Source organism: Solea senegalensis, linkage group LG11, assembly GCF_019176455.1.
Source record: "Solea senegalensis isolate Sse05_10M linkage group LG11, IFAPA_SoseM_1, whole genome shotgun sequence".
NCBI classification, from domain to species: Eukaryota; Metazoa; Chordata; class Actinopteri; order Pleuronectiformes; family Soleidae; genus Solea; species Solea senegalensis.
Genome location: NC_058031.1, coordinates 7679585 through 7696910, shown reverse-complemented (window position 1 = coordinate 7696910; position 17326 = coordinate 7679585). Strand labels below are relative to the sequence as shown.

The window sequence follows — 17326 nt, the reverse complement described above, 5'->3', positions numbered from 1 at the left end:
GATGCAACAGAGCTCACGCTTTGTCTGCTTCATGCAACACTGAATAACAGAGAGCTCTGGCTCAATTAGTCCTCTAATTAGTGCATTCCAGACTGCGCTATCTGTAGTAACATTATGATTAAGGGAATAAAGAGAACGTGTTATCCAGCATCAGTCTTCAGCTGTTCCAAATAAAACTGGTTCCCTATCCGGGATGGTCATACTTCATAGTGAACAGCTCACCTGAGTCAATCCAACTTTTTCTCTCATGAATTTCAATCTTTTTTCACATTACCCCTTTGCTCGGATGCTTGGCCTGCAAGGGTCAGAACATAACACTACGGCGTCAACAGACAGATTTGTGTGTCAGCTGGCATCTGCGAGGCGAAGCGGTGCAATATCGTTCCGTTTGTTGACGTGACGTGGCTGCGCGGTGCGACTCCTGTGGCCTGAGGAGACAGACATAGCCAGGCTATAAAGCCCCCTAGCTGGGTAATAAATCACTTGGATGACAGGAATAGTAGCTGTTACATTATGACACACACACACACACTCACGCAACAACACAACAAGCCGTTACACACTACATTACACAAGCACAATTCCACCTTGCACCTTACAACTGACGTGCCACTGGACACACAGCGGTTACTTTATCATCATTATCATGACAAATGCTTCATCAGTCATCATTCATTATCTTTATGTTTTTAATATATAATAATGTTTCATTTCTTTTGTCAATTAAAAGACAGCCAGCAAGACAGTCCATAAGAAATGAATCAGTCTGACACACCTAATCTTGCAATATGCGGTCGGTGTCATGACTGATATTACAGACAAAACAAATCAATAAGCCAAAGCAATGCATTCACTAAAGATATGTCATCTAATCAAAACTATCAATCCTCTGCATGTCTAGCCAGATCTGTAGTCATTACCAGCCTGTAGTGCCCAGGGCTATTAGTGCTGGAGCTATACCTAGTGAGCTGAGCAGAGTATCGTGAACATTAGAGTGTTTAAACACTCTCAGTGCACCGGGATGAATGAACGGCAGGGATGTGGAGCCAGCAAAGCGTGATGATAGTAATGGCCTATGGTAAATGGCCCAGCTATGGGTAGCAAAGGTTGACTGGTCTGCTCCATGATCCAGAGACCTGCCCATTTCAGGGTGTCTGCCTGGGACCTGGTTGCACTCACTCACTGAGAGGGAGAGCTCCATGGAGGAGACTGAATTTTGAAGTTATGGGACGACTGACACGGCTTTGTCAGAGGAAACCTGCCTTCACTGACTTAGTCCAGAAGTCCTTCCTGGTTTGGCCATAATATGTGGCTGAGGGTATAGAGCCTTGTTAAATATATTTGTGTATTAAATTATCCAAAAACAATTAGACTAATGTTATATATTTTATTTAATAGGGTGCTAACATAGCCAAAAATCTTCCAACACTCTTTAAATCTATATAAATCCTTGCTTCTTTTAAAGATAACATATCATGTCATTGGGGGTTTGTTCTGGGACAAACCCCCAATGCAATGTAAGAGTAAGGAAGGAAATCTTTTGTAATAGTGACAGAAATGTCCCCTAGTGCCCTAACGTCCTCTAATGTCCCCTAGTTAAAAGAGATACTCTGCATTTATGTCACTGAGGCCCCGTAAAGAACCAAACCAAGAGATGCATCAGCATGGAGATTTATGTTTCGTTGTGTTTGTATATTTATATGCTTAGATATTATTTGAATACTTTCCAGCTGCGTTATAAAATAACATATTAATTATTTTTAACAAGTATTGTGTTGCGAATATGAACAATTGAGTGATGGCACATAATCGATGATAGCCAGGTAACATTGCTTGTTTATTTCTCAGTTGCTGATGATGCGCTGTGGAATTGAATGGAATCATGAGACCAGTGAAGATGCGATACATGTATTGTATGTTGTCTCACTTTTTTGGTCATTATTTTCTGTCATTTGACTGTTTGGTCCACTACATACAATATGATATGATAATTTGGCCAGTAATAATCAAATACCAAATTAAAACAGAAGTAATAATGTGAATATTGTCTGGCAGCCCAGTAACTGATATTATCTACTGACTTTACTGTAACAGATTTTTTTTTTGTTTAATCCATTTTCAAATTTCCTCAGTGCTATATGTTGACATGAGTTATGTGCAACTGTGCCGTTACCACAGCAGCATATTTGCTTCCAAGTGAACAGTTTCATGCAGCAAACAAGAAAATAATGGGTGTAAATCAAGCAACGCCTGATCTTCCCTTGAAGCAGTGCCCCTGATCTGAACAAACTCCTGACACTAACCACCGCAGACAAGTGCAGAGAGCTCAGCCTTGCTACTGTTAATGGCCACGAGAACTATTCTGCTGGAGGAGGGAGGGGTCACACATTAGTGACAGTCAAGCTGATCATGTTCTGTGTCACATTAGTTGTAAATTGTAGTTTTTTTTCCAAACAATAGAGTCAGGAAAAGAGAATTATCGGCAATACAATTCTTCAGCAGCATTTGGGGGGGGAAAAAAGCATCATTATTCTCAGGATTACAGCACAAGAGGGGGAAGATTTAAGGAATTCTTTGCATTTTTAATATAGATCTTAAATGTTAATATTAACCGTGACTTGATGTGTGCTATATATAGTATGAGCTATGCCCGTCTTTGGTGATAACAGCCCTCTGCTAGTATGGCGTACAGCACTGACACTAAAGAAGTGAAAGAATGACTGCGGGAAATGACAATAAAAGCATTTTGTTTAAAGCAATAGATTAAAGTGCACATAAAAAAGTAAAACCCGACCAACTAGGTGCCCAAAAAAACATGATACGAGCATGTACTGATATTGATTTCTTAGTATCAACAAAAAATGAAAATATGTCAGTACAATAACTTACTACCACGAACAGTAGTCTACTATTTGACAGCCTAAGTGTCCCCTGACCAAATAAATGTACAGCATAAACCTTCATTTTCCATTTTAAAAGTATATGTACATACATTAACACTCTACATAGTGTAATACGTGATGGCTGTAATGTCAACAGGCATTGACATAATATATCACATACATTGACAGAATGTCACACACGATACTAAAAATAACACAGAGTAGCAACCAAGTCAGTGATTACCCTCAAACTGGAGTGGCAGCACTGAAGGTTCAGAATATGTGCTGACTCAAAGATTATTGGCTCACAACATCCTCGTCAACAGCCTTCATAGTGAATTTGTGCTGTACCTGTTGGGATGACACCACCAGATGACATCTTCTACCTCCCCGTGACAAGCCTGAGGGAGTGGAGCCAATCGACGGAGGAAGCATGTGGCGGGGGAAGAAGCCAAACTCTGAACCCTATAAATGACAAACATCAATGTATGGAAAATGAATGCACAAGAAAACACTAAGTTATTGCACTATGAAGTCCATAAATCCTTGAAAAAGGTCAATGGGGCTCTTAGCTGTCATTAATCACATTGACAGGCTGTTAAAAATACAAGCAGTGACAGTGAAAATGGCACCACCACCCCCCTTCTCTTCCTGTGTCTCCTGACAATCTTTGAGATTGCACACACCGGCCCTTGTTACACCCAGTACGACTTTTCACACAGATGTGGCACTTCTCCACGTGACAAATGAAGGTGATAGTTGTTCTTCATCTGGTATCGGAGCAGTGAGGCCAATTGTGGTTGTTTGGTTCCAATGACATTTAGTTGAAAGTTCAACTTGGTTTCATGCAAACTAATCTAAATAGATCAGATCACACATACAGACTCAAAGTAATATGAGAATGACTTGGCGTGTGTTTGCTTACATGTGACACATAACTCAAAAAACATTTATATCCCCCTTTTCTGAATATTACACTTAAAGAAATAAATAAAAAGTCCCATTGAAGCTTAGCTTGGGTATTTGTTTTCTCTGCACAATTGTATGAAGTTGTAACTGAAACCTGCTCAGACTAGCTTGTAAGGAGGTGTAAAAACCAAGACAATTACAGCACCTCCACTGTTGCAGGATAAAAACAGAGGGGGAGAGCTGAGATTGAACTGAGAATTGGGAGAGACCAAAAAAACACACCAAATCCTAACAAAAAAAAAGAAGAAGAATCTGCTGAACACTGAGCACATGCTTGAGGCACACTGGCACAGTTTTGAATCCTTTATCATTATTCATCGGCACTGTCGATATGCTAGAGAAGGAATATGGCAGTATGAGCATATGGAGGGCGTCATGCTCATCTAAAGGCCACAGTCTCCAATCAGAAATGCTATCCATAATTTATCAACTAAACAAATGATGCACCTTTCTCCCATTGTTCTCGTGCCCTTTTCTTCCCCTCGCTTCAAGGAGGTGGAACACAGGAGCTTGAAAACAAAGCCGGCAGGGACAGACGCCTTGGCAGAACAGATAATGATCTGGCCAAAACACAAGCCACATGCGTATTACTGCAATTAGATACAGTAGAATTAATTCATTTCAGAATCGGGGGGGGAAAAAAAAGGCAATGTAAAGGTGTTATTTAAGCAACAACGATAAAATCATACGATTTAATCTGGAAATAATACGCAGCTACGGGTGAACATGTGCATACCAAACTTAAATTACAACAATGGTACAAACTGTAGCTACAGGGTCTACTATATGATGCACCGTCATGTTTTTTGACAAAGAATATGTATTAATCAAAAAGGCCACTATCCATCTTGTGTTCCATTTAGCTTGGAGCAAATCAATATCCCAGCATGCATCTAGTATAATTACATATGCCGGCAGTATTAATCTTTTCTTGCTGCAAAGACCGGCTTGTTTCATTTGCAAATGTAAAGCCTGTGTGACGGCTCCTTATCCCCGCTTCTTAATATTCTTATCAAGTTAATGGTGTGAATAGAACACCTGTTTTGCTGTCAGATCTCTTTAGGTTTTTTTTTTTAATGCATGAATACATTTCTGAATTATGTGATAAAGAATAAAGAGAACATAGGCTGCCAACATGTGGCGGATGAATTACACTGTTTTCAAACATTTACAGAAATAAAGTGGAGCTGAAAAAAACTGATATATACAGTTACAGTATTGGGTTGTTTTTTTTTTAAACTTATACAGAAGCACTGCCTTCACAACCCAGGACAAGAATGCTATGCCGCTGTGGCGAACAGTCATTTGCAATACCATGTCTAAATAAGAAAATAATTTAGCATCCTTGTGCTGGGCATTACAACAAAGCTGATGCCTTTAAATGGTGCGGAGCTGGCTAGCTGTGCAGTTTGTAAGTGAGATGGATGAGAAAAAACCTAAACTGCTGAGGGGTGAGAGTGAATTAGACTCACATTAAGGCTTACATTTTACCATTACAATCCAAATAAAGGAGAGCTGGAACACCTTATCCCTTTGCTGAGAGAGCATACACCCAGAGCACAGACTCACCTTAATGAACAGGATTAGCGCTTTATCAAACTAAAAGCAATTAAAAACACAGATATGACTGTCAAGGGTTATCTGTGAGCAACAAGAAATGTGTGCGTGCGTGTGTGTGTGTGTTTTTGCAGGAGCCTTATGACTGTGTAATCTGGTATATGACTAATGGCTAATTAGTCAATGTGCTTACTACACACATTTGACAAATCTGTTATAAAAGTTAAAAGATTTTTTTTTTAAAAGAAAACCTGGGAACATGAGAATTCATTTCCCACCCTGCTGAAAATTGTATTGCTGTACAGTAAATTCTCTATCTCTTCTTCTTTATCTCTAAATGAGACCATAGTCATTTAGATCGATATCTATTAAAATCTCTCTTGTCTAACTACTCTATACACACACACACATACATATATATATATATATACACATATATGTATATATATATACACACATATATATATATATACACATATATATATATACATACATATATACATATACATATACACACACACACACATATATATATATATATATATATACACACATATATATATACACACATATATACATATACATATTATACATATATACACACATATATACATATACACATATACACACATATATACATATACATATATATACACACATATATATATACATACATATATATACATACATACACATATATACATACATACATATACATACATACACATATATATCTCTCTATATATATAGATATATATGTATATATATATTTAAAATGTGCCAGAATGCACACAGATTTCCCAATATATTGTAGATAAACTGGCACTAAGGATTACACTAGCAGAGGCAAAGGACAGAGAGAAAATCCTCTGACAGGCTTTCACCTCAGGTAGGAAATGTCAGGATGTCAACGCTTTCTACTTGGCATGACTTTCTGGAGCCTCATTTGATACCCAATAAATGTATGACAACATTTCTCCGGAGCAGTAGGGCAAAGGCCTGGGTCGCATTTTAAAAACATCTCCTGACCTTTCCACAGTAGCGGTAATTGCTAATACCAGACAAGGGGAGAACGTAAGCCTCTGATGAGCCACAGCATTGAGGATGGGCACAGTGACGTCTGTGATGGGTGAGAGTTTAAAAAAAGAACATAGCCAGTGAGCCACGATTTCAAAGAAGAAGAGAAAAAAATTCTACCCACAGACTTTATCAAGTGCATCCTAATCGCCCTGACACTGCACAGACTCCTCGGCTGATAATGAAAATAAACTCCACATCATATCCTTTTGAAAAGACCCAATTCTCAGAGGGATCCATGTTTCATTTTCTCTTCCTTACTCTCAGTGTCAAGGGGCTAAAAGTTGATGGCAGTTTCATTTCTCCTTTGCTCATGCCCGATGCGACAATGTTGTGGCAGAGCGAGATCAGAGATGAACTGAGAGGGACATACTGTAAAGATGACTCGAGGAGTGGGAGGGAGAAAAACTACTTGAGCAGAAAAAGAACTTCACTTTGGAGAGCAGTCAAGAAACTTTGTCTCTCAGTCAGCATGTCAAACAGAATTCCTCACAGGGATTTTTCAATTTTTCAATCCTTTCATAATCAGTTATTATATTTTGGATTTTGTGTGGCAGCTTTTCTTTGATATCCTGCTTGTGTCTGAGTAAGTAAAAATAAAAACATTTGATGGACAGGAAGAGTCCCCAATTCATTCAGTTTGTTCTAGTTCAAGTCATGGGTTTAAATGCAATGGAGGATAACTGCGTATTCCGTCCATCCATCCATCTTCTACCGCTTCAGCCACTCTGGACCAGTCACCGGTCCATCACAGGGCCACATTGAGACAAACAACCATTCAGTCTCTCACATACACACACACCTACAACCAATCTAGAGTGTCCATTTTGCCTAATTCCCAAATCTGCATGTTTTTGAACTGTGGGATGAAAAAAAAACCTACATGAGTGCACATGGGTAAGAATACTAACCACTACAACTGTGTGGCCATAACTGCATCTTTATGTATTACTTTAAGTAGGTGAAATCAGTGGGCTCACACAAAAAGAAGCCAGGACTGGACCACAAACTGTTTTGGAGGCAGTCTCCTTTTAGTGTCTGACAGAAAGTGCATAAAACAAACAAAGAATTCCAGTCAGATACACGTGGCGTTCCAATAAGCCAATAAAATAATTGCTAAATGGTGAATCACATCAGAAAGGGAGGAGACAATGCACACACCTATACACAGGGCCGTCCACAAAAACAGACAACAAAGAAAATACAAAACAAATGTTCTACATCTGTCAGGCAAAAAATAAATAAAAAATGGACAGCAGAAATAAATGAACTAGCACTTATTACAAAATAACAATTGGTGTTGTTGCATAGGGCTCATTTACATCTATAAGCAGGTCGATGTCAACAAACACAGTATCGCAGCACAGGCCATATCAAATGAATGAAGTATTTAAGTTAGTTGTTGAACATCTCATCAAACACTATAAAGCCCACAAGTTGTGGTCAGTACAAGTAAAATCAGGGAAAAACACTAACACTAAAAAAAAAAAAAAGAATAATGGCTTTGCCCCTTGTATACGATCACAACCATGGCCGTCACCAGCTGTGGGTTTCTAAATAACCCCTCTGGCCAACAAAACAGTGGAATTATTCTCATCACCTGGCTCCATTGTTGATCACAGGGACCACAACCAGCATCCATGGTTTTGGAATTATGTGTGTTTACGTGGCCTGGAGCAGGACCTAAAGGCAGGTCTTTGGTTTCTGTGCCATTACAGACGGCATGTGCTCACTCACTGCCCGTTCATATTACAGTCCTCAGCCAAAGGGACAGCTTGCGAGGCGCTGGCCCCTGATCCCAGCACATTAGTTTAATGCCTAGATCTGTGGAACTGTTCCTGACTCCATCTCCACCCTGGCACAGCAGCCTGCCAGACAGACAGAAAGACAGACAGAGAGAGACAGACAGTCTCTTTCTACACACGTGTGTATGCAGCTATTCTTCTGAAGACACTACACTGACTTTCATTCATTTGGCAACATTGACCATAACCAGTTAAAGCCAGTTGGTCCTAATGATCTTAGCCAGTTCCTCAGAAATTAGATTCTGCCTCAGTAGGACCAGGTTTTGGTCTCCAAGAAGAATAGTGGTCCTGACATGGCCAGAAAAGTGGTAACAAATACAAGTACACACACACCATCATCATCATCATCATCATCATCATCATCATTATTATTCTGCAGCTTAGAAATGCAAAGTAGCATCTTTAGAAAGCTGCTCACGAAAACTACTTTCTGTAGTTTTTCCTGGCATCTCCTCTTTTGTCCCAAATATGTGTGACAAGATGCACTGGCAGGATTTATTTCTTCAGCTCCTGCCATACGCACAGCATGTGCTCATGATTATAAGTAATTTACGAGTAAACAAGATATATGCAAGTAAATCAGTAAATACATTCGCAACAGGGCTGGAGGATGACCAATTGTACCTTTGATATAAGCCCATCCATCCTCGTTGATGCCATCACAGGGAGACCAGGGGGCAGCGAGCAACCCATCTGTCTATGTGTCAGCACCTATGTGTTGCTGCTAAGGAGACGCAGTCTGTTCAAGATAACCTGCCAGAAGAAGGGGGCAAATACTCATCTGCAAGTATATTTATACACTACAGACAAGCCTCCGCCGTAATGAGTGTTAGTTAGCAACTGGATTTGATTCTGAGCCAGCGTTAAAGTGCATCATCTGCTGATGTTCTCTCATCTGTCGTTCTCTCAGATTCACCTGGACTCCAAGACATGTTGACAGCTGCAGAAGCCCCCAGAGTAGAGATCTGGGAGCAACATATGGGCTGTCAATAAAATGGGCGAGATAAACTCTCGTCAGACTTTTTTTCATCTTTTCCAACAGTTGGTGTGTCTGGAGTTTTTTGGGGGTTAGGAATATTTTTGACAACAGCATGAATGTGATGGGGGGAAAAAATCAATGAAATGAAATTTTAAAAAAAAGTCACTAAAACGAAGTAAAACAGTAAATAAATACTGGCATCTAATGTCATTCAAATTTACTGAGGCAACACATCTATTTCACAGTCCTAGTTACAATCAGATGACCGTCATTCATAATACAGTATGAATTATTATTTAAAATTATCAGCTAATACAGAATATACTTAAACAATTCAAATGGAATAGTACCAATTTACCACCTGTCCTCACGTTTTACATAATTTGGTTTCCTCTGCCCCTGACAGAGATCTTAGAATGAATTAAAATGAACTATACACTATTCACCTAAATTATTACATTTAAAATGTGTACAAATAAATAGAAGACGTATTATCCTGATTCAAAAACTACATTTATATATATATAATTTGCAAAACAAGAACTACCACCTTAATTAAGCGATTTTTTTAATTGTATCCATTTATTTTTGCACCGCACATAGACACACTCTCACATGACACACATGACACACACCTGTCACTAAGGATTTGTCAACATGGGCTCCCTCGGCCCCTGCTCATGATGTGTCACAGCCATAGGGTTGTGTTTGAACGGCTCACAAATTAAACACTGCAAATGTTTGCACAGTTTAACCTTATGGCTGATTGAGGAGTAACACCGCTTCATGCTAGTGTGTGTGTGTGTGTGTGTGTGTGGGGCATGGGCGTGCACATGTGTGCATATTGATGTGCTGATAAAGATGGACAGACATGCCTTCATGCTCTTTTGCTGGCAATGCCATTCTTTATCACCAATTTTATTCAGTAGTTCCAGACATTGTGACAGTTCAATCCTCATGATACTTCACCTTAAGATTTCTTTCCAAAGCCACAGCATATTTAAAGAGCTTTTTTTTCACTCTATGCAAAGCAAAGATATTAAAAAATGGAAATGGTCGTCTATAGTTCTTTGCATGAGCAGCGTGTAACCGATATCTGACTTTTTGCTTTCAGACTAAGACATTATGAATACACTGCATGTGGCAGATTCAGATGTTTTTACTCTACTTTTATTAAGTGTAAATTGAAAATAAAGCAAGTTTTGACCTTTTTGTCGCTGCAGTTTATTGTTGAAGTGTTAAGCGTGTACTGTTAAGACAGTTACCAGGAAACACCATCCACCATCGTGCACCATCTGTTGTTGTGAGCACTGAGTGATGTTAACATACTTTTTTGGGAAACATCTACAGTATTTGTACAAAGGAGTATTAGGGCCAGCCAAAAAAAAAAACAGCACAAGGGAAAAAAGCAGGCAAAAAAAATTTATTATTATTATTTTTTTTGCCTGCTTTTTCCCCTTGTGCCGGATTTTTTATTTTTTTTGGCTGGCCCTAATACTCCTTCGTAGTATTTGTTATTTGTTTATTCCAGCTAAAGATAGTTTTAACATACTCGTGAAAACTTTTGAGTAGACAAACAAAATAAACATTTGATATTTTTATAACCTAACATTGACTCATCCTGTAATAGCCTTCCTGCTCAAGGTTAAAAAGAAGCCTGACAGGCTCCCTAGGCTTTCAGTTTTTAGTTTGACATGGACAAGGACAGCTTCACACACCACCTGCCAATAATGTTAACAAGGACTCACAGCCCCACATTGATGTTGCCTGTTCCAGCACCAGAGGGATTGCTGGCAGTAATGGCCATATCTTTCCCACATGGTGTCCAGCTCTCAGGAATCCAGCCTGCAGCTCGCAGTGCAGCATGGTCTCCATTCAGCTGCAGGAAAGAACACACATGCTGCGCATGGCACAGCAACTCCACGGGATTACCAAAGTGGGCAGAATCACATCTCAAAAATATTAACTGACGCTGTAATATGCTTTTTATATTACAATATTGTATTATTTTGTATTACAGAGATGACTGAGTTGTATCTGCAGTCATTGACAACTAGAGTAAAAGAAATGAATCGGGGAAATCAGTGTAAAATAAAATCATGAGCTCCACATCTCGCGCAGAGCTGTGGAAACTCGAGCAACATGCTCGAATGGAACATTTCTGAACCAAAACAACGGGCTTGTTGTGCATTAGAATCATTTCACGGTGCTCAGGCAATTTTAGCACAGTCACTTCTCTTCACCAACTGTTGTGACATGCATAATAAAGACATGGAAAAATCATTTGTCAGACTTTGATGGAACCTGTTCAGGACCCCGAGGATGAGGTTTTACACTCCCACGGGCTACAGTGAGGCAAAGGCTCTATTGTTCACTTGACTCAAAAGGCCCCCAACATTTAATACTTAAAACAAAACTATTATCAAAGCATTCTGTGGACATGGGCTTCCCCTTCACATGAGAGCTAATCAGTTTTAATGGGTATGTGTGCTGTAATCACTGTGCCAACACAATCCCAAGGCTCAGGGCCTATTACACCCTGTAAAATATTAATGACTCTCCAGTAAAAACCATTTAAAGCAACTCCCAGAAGACACGGGAGCCCAAACATCTTCCCCCCTGCTGTGCACACATCAGCTATCTGAATGTTCTTTTCTCCACAAGCTTTAAACACTGACCTCGGCATGTAGTCATTGCTGTTTTATTAAAATACAGGTATTTTTACAATGTCTGAATGGAATAATTGTCTCTACACTCAAGTACAAAATTGCATCATTTTGCAGTAATTGGGTTTCCACAAAGTCTCAACTGGTCTCCAGACAGCTTGGTGTGGATGACATTATTTTTGTGGGTTGTGGTGCATGTTTAGCTCGGGCTGTGGCCCAGATATCGTTAAAATTATCCTTGTCCTTGAATACATGAAAAGAAATGAGTGTGATATCTTCATCACTTCGGCACAGGCAACAGTTCCTTTACTGGATTTGTGAAACAGCCATGCCAATAGCACACATGAGAGTAAAAATAACTCAAATGGCAAGAGGATTGAATCTGAAAGAACTTTGGAAAGCTCATTCATACAAAAACTATAATTACCACGCAGCAGGTACTACACCTCCACTAACCAACAGTTCCATTATTTTTACTTTTTTCTTTTCCATATAGTATATGCATATTGACTTACAAAAAGATCAGCGTTCAAGAGGCCAAAAACATTTTGTGAGGACACCGTGACCCAAATCTAAGCAGTCCAATTAAACATTTGTGCCAAAAAAAGGTTTGTCAAGTCAGAGCACACATGAACTCCATTATATAAATCAGTCCTTTTTTGATTTCAAGTGAATTTTTAAGCCGACATTGAAAGTGTTCTTGTGAAATCCTGTCCATAAACAAAATGTCAGCATTAACTGAGCATACAATAAAAAAACAGATAACTAGATGAATTTAGGAAAATCTGGTGGTAAGTTATGATTCCGATTAAAAACAGTTCCAATGACCTTCTACTGAAACCACTGAAGGGAGCATGGTTATTGTTCAGAGCAGTGTATCCTGTCTGTAATGTGCCATTAACACATCATGGGGCACAATATTCACGGTGGCCGCTATAGCCCATAACATACAGCTACAAGTACAACAAGATTAGGTCATGGCGCTACTGGAAAAACAGGATTGTTTTGCAGTATTCAGTGTAATTCTAGTATAATTTAAGAAATACATGGACAACAACAGAGAATTCAGCCACATTCTCCATACTATTGTTCAGGACCAGTGGGGATTGTTGTAAACACTTTTTGTCTTATTTAATTTTGTACATCACGTGTCATTAACTTGTGGTTATGTGGGTTACAGCTAATTGAAAATGTTATTAAGCTGATAATATTTACTTTGTCTCGTGTGGGTTGACCCCAGTGATGCAAAAAGTGCATCTCCTCCCTCTGTGCCTTTCATTCCCAGGAGCTGTTTGCTTATAGTAATTGAAGACGGTAGAAGCTTTTCCCTCTAGGGCTACTTCAGCCCCCTAATCCATATTGACATGGTGTCTCCGGGAGATGGGCAGAGTTTAAACCCGGTTTACATTCTGAGGCGGGGGCCACATGTCACATGGACACAGGCCAGCCAAGTGGTTTTATTTTACATATATAAAATAATCATATATTTTCTTGTCCTCACATTATATCAATATCTAGACATGACAGAGGAGCTGCATTTATCCAGGAGTTAAAGAATTATAGCAAACTACAGCAGCATTTTGACACATGTGAAGATGATGAGATTGTTGTTGTTTTTTTAAACAGAATAAAACAAATGTAGGTGACATCGTCTGAGGTTACAAAATGTCAGTGATAGAGTTGAGTAAGTGTTGAAGTTACACCAATGATCACACTACTGCATGGTGTTGTGTGTCTGAAGGAAGTCACACCATTCTGCCAGTCGAGTGTGGCTGATGATGACTGGTCATTTAGAGAGTGTTGATAAGTTATCACTTTGCAGACTTTTTTTGTAACTCATTCCACCATAAACCTTGAAGAAAAACAGAAGCTATTTTTCATAGAATGCTTTTTTTAAAAGAAAAAAAAAAAACAATGACCACAAAGCACAAGCACACAAAATGGAGACTTTTGTACTGAAAATGAGTGGCTCTCAAACTTCTTATATCAAGTAGCACATGAGAAAATATTGAGCTCTTAAAGTGACACCCTTATCGCCATTGTTAAAATACAGTGGTGTAGACAGGCCGAGCAAAGTCTTTTCACAGTCGCAGATTTATGAGTGAGAGATAAGGTGACTAATTATTATTATTATTATTATAATATATAATTCGTTTCATTTTCTACATGCCTAAAATTCCTCAGCTCCAGTCTGATCATATACCCTGGTGTATATATAGTAGAACAGTATTTATGGTTTTCTTCCAAGTACCACCAGAGGAAGCTTGCGTACTGCTGTTGGTACACGTACCAAAGTTTGAGAACTATGGGTGTAAATGATGAAGTGAGACTTCACTTTCTAATTTACCAGTCAAAGCACATCCTCCCATGATTTTTCAGGCCACTTTCATACATCTCCTTTACAGGAAAAGGAAATCAAACAACATCCACCTTGACTAAATGTGTCCAGTGGATAACAAATAGTGAAGAATTGGTGGCTTTTGCTTGCGTACTCAGGAGGCAAACTGGCCTTTAATTTACATGTGCACTAAAGCAAATGTTGTAGCTGTTGTTTGCTTATTTTTTTTAATGTCCGCATTCACAAAACATACACTCTGCATTTTTTTTTTTAACCAGCATTTTGTGAAAAGCCAAAATAAATAATGACAGTGCAAATTTCGCCTCATTATAAAACAGTCAGTGTGATGTTGGAACTTTTGGGCCATGCCAATTTAATTGGTAAGTTGCAGCTTGGTCTGAATAGCGTGACAGCGTGACATCCAAGAACCTTGACGTGACAAGACAAACAACAATCACAGTAACTAACACTTGCTAATTTTAGCAACACAGACACATCAGCCCGGCTTTGCCTTTGTTAAAACGATTATTCTCCCTACTCCGCTTCCACGCAAGACAAGAGTATCGGCATCTTGTGAGCAGCGACACAGTTCGTGTTTGGTTCACTGTCTGTACCGGGATAATGATTTCATCGCTAACATTTGCCTGCGATGGAAAGTAACTGCTTGAACATTTGCCTTCAAATCTCCTGCCCAGAATACTTAACCTCTCAGTGTTCTCACTTTGTTCCTGCCTTTTCAACAGCCTCACTATGGAGAAGATGGAGCCAATATCCCATCAGTCAGTTAAAGCTAGATTTGCATTAATGAGACCCGCAGTGTAAAGTCTGAGGGGTGACTTCAGGTCGAATCACCGGCTGCTGCAAAATAACTCACAAACTTTTACTGACACAAGCATTTTGCCAGAGCAAATACTCAGGAGGATCTGAGGCTGAGGACAGGTGAAGGAGAAAGTGTCTTCATGTCGGCCATGTATCTTTTAAAATTGCCATGGCTTACTGTGAGCAAGAAAGCTCATATGAGATGTACAGAGCACTTCTCAAGCAATATTTTGCAAAACAGCATCAGTCTGTTTTTTAATTCAACAAAGATATGAAAGATCGTAAAATTATACATTTGAACATGAATGCGTAACTCGTAAAGACTTTATGTTCTTTCCTGATTGCTTTTAAAGACATGAACAGTTATAGATTTCCCTTTTCTATGCCATGCTAACAGCATGTCTTTCTGGACATCAATGGTAAGTCAATCAATCAATCAATCAATCAAATTTTATGTATAAAGCACTTTTCATACAAGGCAACGCAATTCAAATTGCTTCACAGAACAAAAACATAATTAAAGAAAGCAACTGTTCCAGCTGGCAAATGTCTGGTATTATATAAAAAAAATAAAAATAAAACTTGCACTGATTTGATTGCACTTCTCTTAATTTCCCACCGTAGCTGAGTGAATGCATTGGCAGTTATTTTACTTTTAGCGTCCCTACAGTACTGAAGATGTATTTCCCAGTCATTTAGGATTGAGTGTCTTGCAAGTGAATAATTAAAATTATATATTTGTTTGTATTTAACATAATTGTGAAGCTAGTACACGTTGTTTAACTTCACATGCATTTGCAAGTCAAAAAAACGTTGATACCAAACATACACAGAATCATATTTGGAGGTTTAAAGTAAAAGCTCCACAGCCTTGTTTGACTTATGCATCTGTGCTTGTGTTTACTCACAACAATTAATTCAGAGTAAGGGGAAGGTTGTGGTCGGGATTAACGGCTGTGTTAATAAATTTAAATGTACCACTAAACTGTAATAGGTTGCCTCTAAACTCAATTCAACCGGAAAATGTTCCTGTGATGGAGCCGCTGCCTCAGCGCCGTCACTGACTGAATAGCGCGCACACACCTGCTGATAATGCGCCACATGTTTTCTCTCTCTCTCTCTCTCTCTCTCCTGTTTTCTGTCGTTTAAGTGATATCACAACACACTCTCCGCAATAATTATTTGGGCAACAAAGGGTGCACACTCTGGGGCTCAGCCTTTCAACAATTTCGGACATTTTCACTCACCCGCCGCTGTTACGGCACACGATGACCGCCAATCCATTCTCCACTTCCTCCTCCCGTCAGTCTGTCAAACAGGATCATTTCCACTTCCGCATTGAAATAGTGTAAATTCGCGGGCTTTTTTCATGGTAGTCAGGTGACCAGCGTTATTTATTTATTTTTTTCATCGTTTTTTTTTTCCTATTGTTCCATAAATATCATCTATACCAACACAACAGAGATGTTTGGGGAGGGGGCAAAATTAAAGGTACATTATGACAAGTAAGACACATTTGAACAAGTGAACTTTGCATTACTGCAATTACGACGGTTTGTGCTCTTCCTAAAAATTTCAACAGTTTCTGAAAAGTGACAAGTTATGATGGTAACTTTACTTGCAGGATGACAGCAAATCAGCGTCTTTGACAAAATTGTTAATACACCCATTTAATACACCCAATACTCACATTTTAACATGCAGTAAATTGTAAATAACTGCCAGACATTGAAAGTTATTCTGGAAAAATGGGCATTTTTACTTTTTTGGTTAAAATAAGCAAAAAAGGCTTAGATGTTAAAGGGTTAAACTATATACAATTACGTTTTACATTTATTTTTTAACCCTGATGGGCAAAGGAGCTGCTAAGATCCTCATGGAGCAGTGTACTGTATGGGTTGGTTATGGAGAAGGTAACACCTGCATTTGCAAGCTCAGCTGTGTGTTTGTGTTTGTTGCTTACGTTAAGTGTTATTGGAGAACTGTTCATTACTTTCTTGTATAAAGATACATTTTTGTAAATATCAATTTTTTCTCCTCAGGATAGAGAGTAAGTCAACTGAAATATCTTCTGTTATCTCCCTTACTATTCATTAAGCAGCAGTCATCAAAATGTTTATTTTTGTTGTTTGACTGTAATTCCCGACCTGTGTAGATTTTAGATTCAACCCAGAGGAAAATGCAGTTTGTGCATGAATCAATCCATCAGGCAAAAGAAGAAGCGCGAATAATCC

General features: G+C 38.9%; 1 long non-coding RNA gene across 1 annotated transcript in view; it reads right to left on the bottom strand.

The window, feature by feature from the left end:
* LOC122777223 overlaps positions 1-16392 on the bottom strand; it is a 66013-nt gene extending 49621 nt beyond the window's left edge. The window contains exons 1-2 of the long non-coding RNA XR_006361300.1: positions 16340-16392; positions 3234-3347 (exon numbers count right to left, since the gene is read on the bottom strand). This is a non-coding gene — a long non-coding RNA (uncharacterized LOC122777223). The remainder of the gene's footprint in view (positions 1-3233; positions 3348-16339) is intronic.
* Between the last annotated feature and the right edge of the window lie 934 nt (positions 16393-17326).